Source organism: Scardinius erythrophthalmus (genome assembly GCF_964197995.2).
Source record: "Scardinius erythrophthalmus genome assembly, chromosome: 4".
Lineage (NCBI taxonomy): Eukaryota > Metazoa > Chordata > Actinopteri > Cypriniformes > Leuciscidae > Scardinius > Scardinius erythrophthalmus.
In genome coordinates this window covers 7,282,270-7,290,661 of record NC_138224.1, presented here as the reverse complement: position 1 = coordinate 7,290,661, position 8,392 = coordinate 7,282,270, and positions in this window count along the sequence as shown.

Here is an 8,392-nt window from a genome sequence, read left to right as displayed (position 1 = left end):
CTGCATGATCAATCCATATGTTTCATTAGGCTACTAGGCTATTTGTTTTGCCTTACTCTTTATTCATTTAGGCTATTTATTCAGTTATTCATCATCTTCCGTCCTTCGCACTACTTGTGTCGCGCACGCATTCTCAGACCTGTCACTCATCATCGTAGGGGAGGTGTTTGGAATCATTCCCGCGTTACAATCATCAGCCAATCAAGGTGGTCACTTCAGTCAAGCTCGTGCATGAGTAATGACGTCATCCATAGCAACGAAGACTCACTCTTAGTTTAGGAGTTGTAATTTTTCTTTACTAAGAGTAGGTCTGAAAGGCGCTGTGAATAAATTTTAAGAGAAAACTCCTAGCTAAAATCTTTTAGTGCGATTTAGGAGTACTCCTAGTGGTAAGATAAAATGCTTTGTGAATACGGCCCCTGGTCAGTAACAGTATTTTAACAGTGTGTTAAAGATGTCTAACTCTGATATATTTTCACATGTGATTGTGAATAAAGTCTCATATGTTCAGGTTTGTTTCAAGTTCATTAGACTCGATTTACAGTGGTGTAATTCACACAAATCACCACAGGAGGGCAAACTATTTAAAGTTTATTAAAGGGGTCATATAATGGTACATGCACTTTTACAAGTTGATTGCACTGAAATGTCTGTTGGCAGTGCCTGTACACAACCATCCTATCATGATAAAAATCCATCCAGTGGTTTTGTTTTAATCTCCTTATATGTTTGACCATCTCTGAAATCAAGCCGTTCGATATTGTGACGTCATAAGATCGTACGCCCCTCCCGCTATTGTGATTGACAGCCGTGTTTCAACACAAGACCCGCCCTGAGCAAGCTGTGACAGCCGTCGTCATAGTAGTCCGCCATTGTTGATATGCTGGAGTAGAATGGCGTCTAAGCGATTGTGGTGTTCTGTTCTTAGATGTAATAAGGAACACAGCAGTCATTTGGATGTTCCTAAATCCGAGCCGTTGAAGAAGCAGTGGCTGAGTATTGTTTTTGAAGCAATGTGCCCAAAGGATTGACGCGGGGATTCCCTCACGGGGATTCCCCACGATCGTCTGTGCTTTCATGTTTGCGCGAATCATTTCACACCAGACAGCTTCACAAACGAGAAAAAACGGATCGGTACCAACGTGTTACTGCTGAACCTCCAGAAGATGTGAGTGTAATGTTTTATTAACCTTTATATTAGTATTTATATTAATCTTTGCGAAATTTGCAAACCTTACTGCAGGCTTCATGATGAATGCGTCTAAGGTTTACACTCAGGGTACTTTACGGCATGTTTTCTATGTACGACGTTCTCAATATAATTTTTAATCCCACGTTTATAACGAATAACACGTGGTTATTGTGTTAGATACGGTCAGAGAATGTCTAATACGGTGTACCCACAGAACAGAGGGGCGGGGTGAGCAAAGCTCATTATCATTTAAAGACACATGCACTGAAACGGCGTGCTGAAAACAGAGCTGTTTTTGACCAGGTAAAATTAGTGTTTTCTTACAATACTAATGAGAATTTTTAATTAAAGTATATTACAAACTTTTAATTTAGACCCTAAAGAATCATATTAGCTTGTACAAAAATGGCATTATATGACCCCTTTAATCTTGATTTGAAACAGTGTAATTCACACAAAACACCACAGGAGGGCGAACTATTTAAAGTTTATTAGACTTGATATGAAACGATGTAATTCACACAAATCACCACAGGAGGGCGAACTATTTAAAGTTTATTAAAGGGGGGGTGAAATGCTATTTCATGCATACTAAGTTTTTTACACTGTTAAAGAGTTGGATTCCCATGCTAAACATGGACAAAGTTTCAAAAATTTAATTGCACGTTTGAAGGAGTATTTCTGTGCCAAAAATTGTCCTTCCGGTTTGTCACAAGTTTCGGAAAGTTTTTTTCGAGTATGGGTATGTGTGACGTCAGATGTAACGGAATTTCCTAATATGGGTCCTAAGGGCACTTCTCCGGTAAGATCGCGGGCGCGCGCGCACTCGTAGACCAGAGCAAGAGAGTGAAAGCAGTACGCCATCAAAGCGCCCTGCCCGGCTTTTGGGAAGCCAATGTCACCAAAGAAGTGTGTTTTTGGTTTGCCAGGGCAAGACAACCCTGCACAGATTCCCAAAGAACCCGGCGTTAAGGCACCAGTGGATGGAGTTTGTTTTTCCTGAGCATAAACGGAGTTGTGTAGACTGTTTGTTCCCTGCATTTCGACGATGATTGTTTTATAAACAAAGCCCAGATCGACGGATTTGCAGATCGTCTAATGCTTAAGGATCGAGCAGTCACAATGATCAAGGTTCGGTGAGTAAAACTGCTTCTAATCTATTGTCTCTGTGTGTTGTTACTAGCTCGGTGCGTTAGCACAGCTTTAGCTTCGCCCACACGGCCCGCCTCCAGCCGCTCGTTTTTTTCCGGAAAGACTCGGTACATCCTATCTTTCTTAATATAATATAATAAAACTAAAGACTTTTTAGAGATATGAAGGATGCAATACTACTCTATAGGTACTCAAGATTAACAGGAGATTGAGTGAAAATGAGCATTTCACCCCCCCTTTAAACTTGATTTGAAACGGTGTAATTCACACAAATCACCACAGGAGGGCGAACTATTTAAAGTTTATTAAACTTGATTTGAAACGTGTAATTCACACAAATCACCACAGGAGGTTGAACTATTTTAAATTCATTAGACTCAGTGTGCAGCAGTATAATTCACACAAATCACCACAGGAGGGCGGAACACATTTAAATTCAATGGACTTAATTTGTTTTGGTGCAATTCACACAAATCACCACAGGAGGGCAAACAATCTAAAGTTTATTAAACTTGATTTGAAAAACGGTGTAATTCACACAAATCACCACAGTAGGGCAAACTATTTAAAGTTTATTAGACTTGATTGGAAATGGTGTAATTCGCACAAATCACCACAGGAGGGCGCAACGCATTTAAATTCAATGGACTTAGTTTGTTTTGGTGTAATTCACAAAAATCATCGCAGGAGTGCGCAACTCGTTTAACTCTTTTGACTTGTTTGCAAATGTATTTATTTGAACAGAAGACAGGACAGAACATTTTGTCTGACTTTAACTGGTTTATTGTAGAATCACAGGGTCACAACAGTGATATATGAGTTCCAGCAAGTGAAAGCCAAGAGATCTGTGGCTCACTGGTATGAGTGCTGCCTCATGGTTCAGAGGTTTCTGGTTCAAATCCTGGTCAGATCTCCAAGAAATCAACAAATGGAGTGATTGGTGGTGAGGACAAGATAATGGAGTAGTGAGGAGAAGCCTTAGTCTGGATCTTGGTGGAGCAACTGGTTATCTGTAAAATTGTTGACTTTGTCTCAGAATTGGATAATTTTTATAGAAGTAAAATATAACTGCTGCTTGTTATGGGCTGAGAAATCCCCAGGGGGAGGAGTTTGGTTATTCCCTCCCCCCTTCGTTTCTGAGCTTCTCCCTCCTGACGCCTGTCTCGGATCATTATCAGGTGACAGTTCCTCAACGCAACCATGCTTCAGTTACCAGGCCAGTTTCAAACCAGGATCCTCCCGACACAGGAGGACAAGCTCAAACCACTGAGCCACTGGAACTTCCACATGAATTCTTCTTTTTTGGGGGGGCATGTCTTTTTTATTTGTTGCTGCTTCATGACTCTTTGTCTCAGATGTGATCTCGCCACTATAATCCGACAGTAAAGTGCAGTTCTTCATCCGCTCCACTAGTGGCAGAAGCAGGGTTCTCCTTCAGTCTGACACTTCTGCTGCTTGACAACATGACCCTAGATGATGACTAACACAAAAACACGTGCAGGTCCTGCAGATGAGAAGATGACAGCTCTTAATGTCACTTTATCAGCACATATTCCAGCTCAACTGCAAATAAAACCGACACACAGACTGATAAAATGAAGGAACCGAGTGTCACGAGACTCATCTGTAAGTAACTTTCCACTTAAAGTCAATTTCTCTTGTCAAATGTCTTGCTCGCTCTTTAGCAAATCAGTCGCTAGTTGTAGCGTTACCATTTTAGTCTCTGAATGAATCGCCATCTGATAGTCACACTATAAAGTGTAATAAGAAGGACTATTGCAGTGTTTTCTGGATTGATGTGAGAGTCAGCAGGAGTTGTGTGAAGCTCTGATGTTCTCCTGTTGCTTCATGCTTTTCTACTTCCTGTTATGACTGGGATATGAGAGTAAAACATCCTTTAAAATGGTATTTTAATTCAAAATGTCATCATTTTACTACAAACAATGAAGTAAAGAGCAGTAATTAATTAGACACTTTGCGGTTGGTTTTCATTGCGTATCATTTCTGTAATCTTGACTGATGTTTTGTAGGTCTGGCATTCTTTGAATGAGGAATTAGTTTTTAGTTGTATTCAGTGTTTTAATAATTTTGTGGCCTGTATGTGTAAGACAGTAATTGAAGTAAACAAGACGAACAGTTCATTGATTTATGCAGCATTAGTGATGTATAACAGATTTCATTTAGCCAATTCAGATTTTTGTTTAGATGTACTGTGTGTAATGATGTGTTTGATTATGCCGTGACTCTACAGAATCAGAGATGTGTTGTGGAGCGTAAACCCGGCCAACAGAAGCAGAGCTCAGAGTCGTGTGACAGACATTGACTGTAATGATGGACTTCTGCTCATGGACAGGTAATGTATATGATGTGTGATTGTGTGTTTTACTGTGCTATGAAAACATGTAGGTTCCCATCACTTTCTTTTTGAAGGGCCTCCTCTTTGAAAAGCAAATTATGTGAACTTAAACGGGTGGGGAGTGACATTTTTTTATATACTAATAATTTATTTTGTTCCCTGTTGTCCAAAAGCATAACCACTGCTGGTGACTGTGCCGGAAGCTCCGGGCAGAGAACACACTGGTATCCATCTCCTTTGGGTGCACACCTCTCACACACACCTATCACAGAGACCCGGCTGGGATTGAACCAGCAACCTCTGAATCTGTGAGGCAGCGCTCTTACCTGTGAGCCACAGATCTCTTGTCTGTTCATGTGAAGGAACTTCTTTTTCACTATTTACTTGTATGTGACCTGTGATTTTTAAATAAATCAGTTAAAGCTTTCAGTTGTGTGATTTCAACCCAAGCCTCAATCACAGAGGTAATCATTGTTCAGGTAACTCTGAAATTCATCTCAGAGGTAATCGCTCAAGTTCTACATGTTGCTTTGGAAGCGCATGGCCTGGTTTCTGCCATCTTTGCTTCATTGTCACATGGGTTCAGAACATTGTTTTGAGCCAATCACCAGAGTCTCAGTTGTCATGATGTGAATAATCACTCCATATTTGAACTCCAAAAACACTGTTAAGATTCCTATACATCTACTCCTACTCCTATATATACTCCTAATCCTACTTCTATTCCTATAAATTTAACTGTCGGTACTGAGTCGTCTTTGGTGGTTCAGTGGTAGCATTGCTGTCGCTAAGATGAAAGGTTACCGGTTCTATTCCAGCTTGTTGTGGTTTTATACAATTTCAGACTCAGTTTTCGAAAGACAAACGTACCAGGAGAACTGATTTAATCGTGCCGCCTTTGGTGGTTAAGTGGTAGCGGTACCGTCACTGAAGCGAAAGGTTTCCGGTTCTATTCCAGCTTGTTGTTGTGGTTTTATACTCTGTTGTGATTTCAGTTTCGAAAGATAAATGTACCAGGAGAACCGGCCGGACCGTGCAGGTGCTGGTGGCGCAGTGGTCGAGTCATGGTATAGCCTTCCCAAGGTCCATGGTTTGAGCCCGGGTCAGGCGTCTGTACACCCAAAAAACCAAAGGGGGGGGTAGTGTGTGTGTGTCCCCCCCCCGAGGTTTCGGAGTGCCTGTCGCTGTGGTTATGCTGCGTCGCGCTCATTTTTTGCTACGTTTAATAATATAATAAATAAACTTAACTCTTTAAAACCTTCTTCTTCTTCTTTTTTTTCTTCTTCTTTTTTTTCTTCTTCTTTTTTTTCTTCTTCTTCTTCTTCATGGACTTTTTTCTTTTTTGGACTTGGACTTTTTTTTTTTTTTTGGACTAAGTAGTTTTTAACTAACTAAGTAACTAAGTAACAGTTACTTTAAAAGTAACTAAGTAACAGTTACTTAGGACTTTAACTAAGTAGTTTTTAACTTACTTTAAAAGTTACTTTTAAAAGTAACTGTTACTTAGTTACTTTTAACTTTTAAACTTTTACTTAACTTTTAAAAGTTACTTAAAGTCCTAAGTAATTATTACTTAGTTACTTTTAAAAGTTAAAAACTTAAAAACTTTTACTTAAAAGTTAAAAACTTCAGTTAAAAACTTACTTGTTACTTAGTTACTTTTAGAAGTAACTTTTACTAGTAACTAAGTAACAGTTACTTTTAAAAGTAACTTAGTTAAAAACTACTTAGTTAAAGTCCTAAGTAACTGTTACTTAGTTACTTTTAAAGTAATTGTTACTTAATTACTTAGTTAAAAACTACTTAGTCCAAAAAAGAAAAAAAAAAGTCCAAGTCCAAAAAAGAAAAAAAAAAGTCCAAGTCCAAAAAAGAAAAAAGTCCATGAAGAAGCAGAAGAGGAAGAGGAAGAGGAAGAGGAAGAGGAAGAGGAAGAGGAAGAAGAAGAAGAAGAAGAAGAAGAAGAAGAAGAAGAAAAAAAAAAAAAAAAAAAGGTTTTAAAGAGTTAAGTTTATTTATTATATTATTAAACGTAGCAAAAAATGAGCGCGACGCAGCATAACCACAGCGACAGGCACTCCGAAACCTCGGGGGGGGGACACACACACACTACCCCCCCCTTTGGTTTTTTGGGTGTACAGACGCCTGACCCAGGCTTGAACCATGGACCTTGGGAAGGCTATACCATGACTCCGCCACTGCGCCACCAGCGCCTGCACGGTCCGGCCGGTTCTCCTGGTATGTTTATCTTTCGAAACGTAGTCTGAAATCACAACAGCGTATAAAACCGCAACAACAAGCTGGAATAGAACCGGAAACCTTTCGCTTCAGTGACGGTACCGCTACCACTTAACCACCAAAGGCGACACGATTAAATCAGTTCTCCTGATTTATCTTTCGAAAACTGAGTCTGAAATTGCTACCACCGAACCACCGAAGACGACTCAGTATTGACAGTTCTTCTGGCGCACTTATCTTTCGAAGTAAAATTAGTTAGTAAATGTATAGGAATAGAAGTAGGAGTAGGAGTATATATAGGAGACTCTGGTGATTGGCTCAAAACAATGTTCTGAACCCATGTGACAATGAAGCAAAGATGGCAGAAACCAGGCCATGCGCTTCCAAAGCAACATGTAGAACTTGAGCGATTACCTCTGAGATGAATTTCAGAGTTACCTGAATAATGATTACCTCTGTGATTGAGGCTTGGGTTGAAATCACACAACTGAAAGCTTTAACTTATTTATTTAAAAATCACAGGTCACATACAAGTAAATAGTGAAAAAGAAGTTCCTTCACATGAACAGACAAGAGATCTGTGGCTCACAGGTAAGAGCGCTGCCTCACAGGTTCAGAGGTTGCTGGTTCAATCCCAGCCGGGTCTCTGCGATAGGTGTGTGTGTGTGAGCGGTGTGCACCCAAAGGAGATGGATACCACTGTGGTCTCCCCCTGGAGCTTCTGGCACAGTCACCAGCAGTGGTTATGCTTTTGGACAACAGGGAACAAAATAAATTATTAGTATATAAAAAATGTCACTCCCCACCCATTTAGGTTCCCATCATTTGCTTTTCAAAACGGAGGCCCTTCAAAAAGAAAGTGATGGGAACCTACATGTTTACCACAGGAAAACACAATCACACATCATATACATTACCTGTCCATGAGCAGAAGTCCATCATTACAGTCAATGTCTTTCACACGACTCTGAGCTCTGCTTCTGACTGGATGTAATGCCATAACAATAACAATCTTTTAATTCAATTAAAATTAAAATGAGACTTTCCTTCACAATAAACAAGAGTAATCCTAAAAGGCTGGTTTCCTGTACATGGTTTTAGTCCTGTTCTGGACTGTATATATGATGTTTTTTATTAAAAGCAAAAGCACTGCAGCTCTACTAAAGCATGAAGCAGCAGAAACATCAGAGCTTCTCACTCCAACTGACTATAATAACAAACATCAATCTAGTAGATTATTACCTACAGTAACACTACAACAACAGAAATGACCAAAAACACCATTGATTCCTTATTATTCTACTTCATAAAGTTAATATAAAATTGCGATTCACTCAAAGATTATAAATGAAACGTTAACGCAACAACTACTTCGGATTCATTTGTTCCTCGGAAGGTCTGATGGAGTTCAGCAACAGTGCAGCATGTAAACAAAGCCTATAATTTACGCAACACAG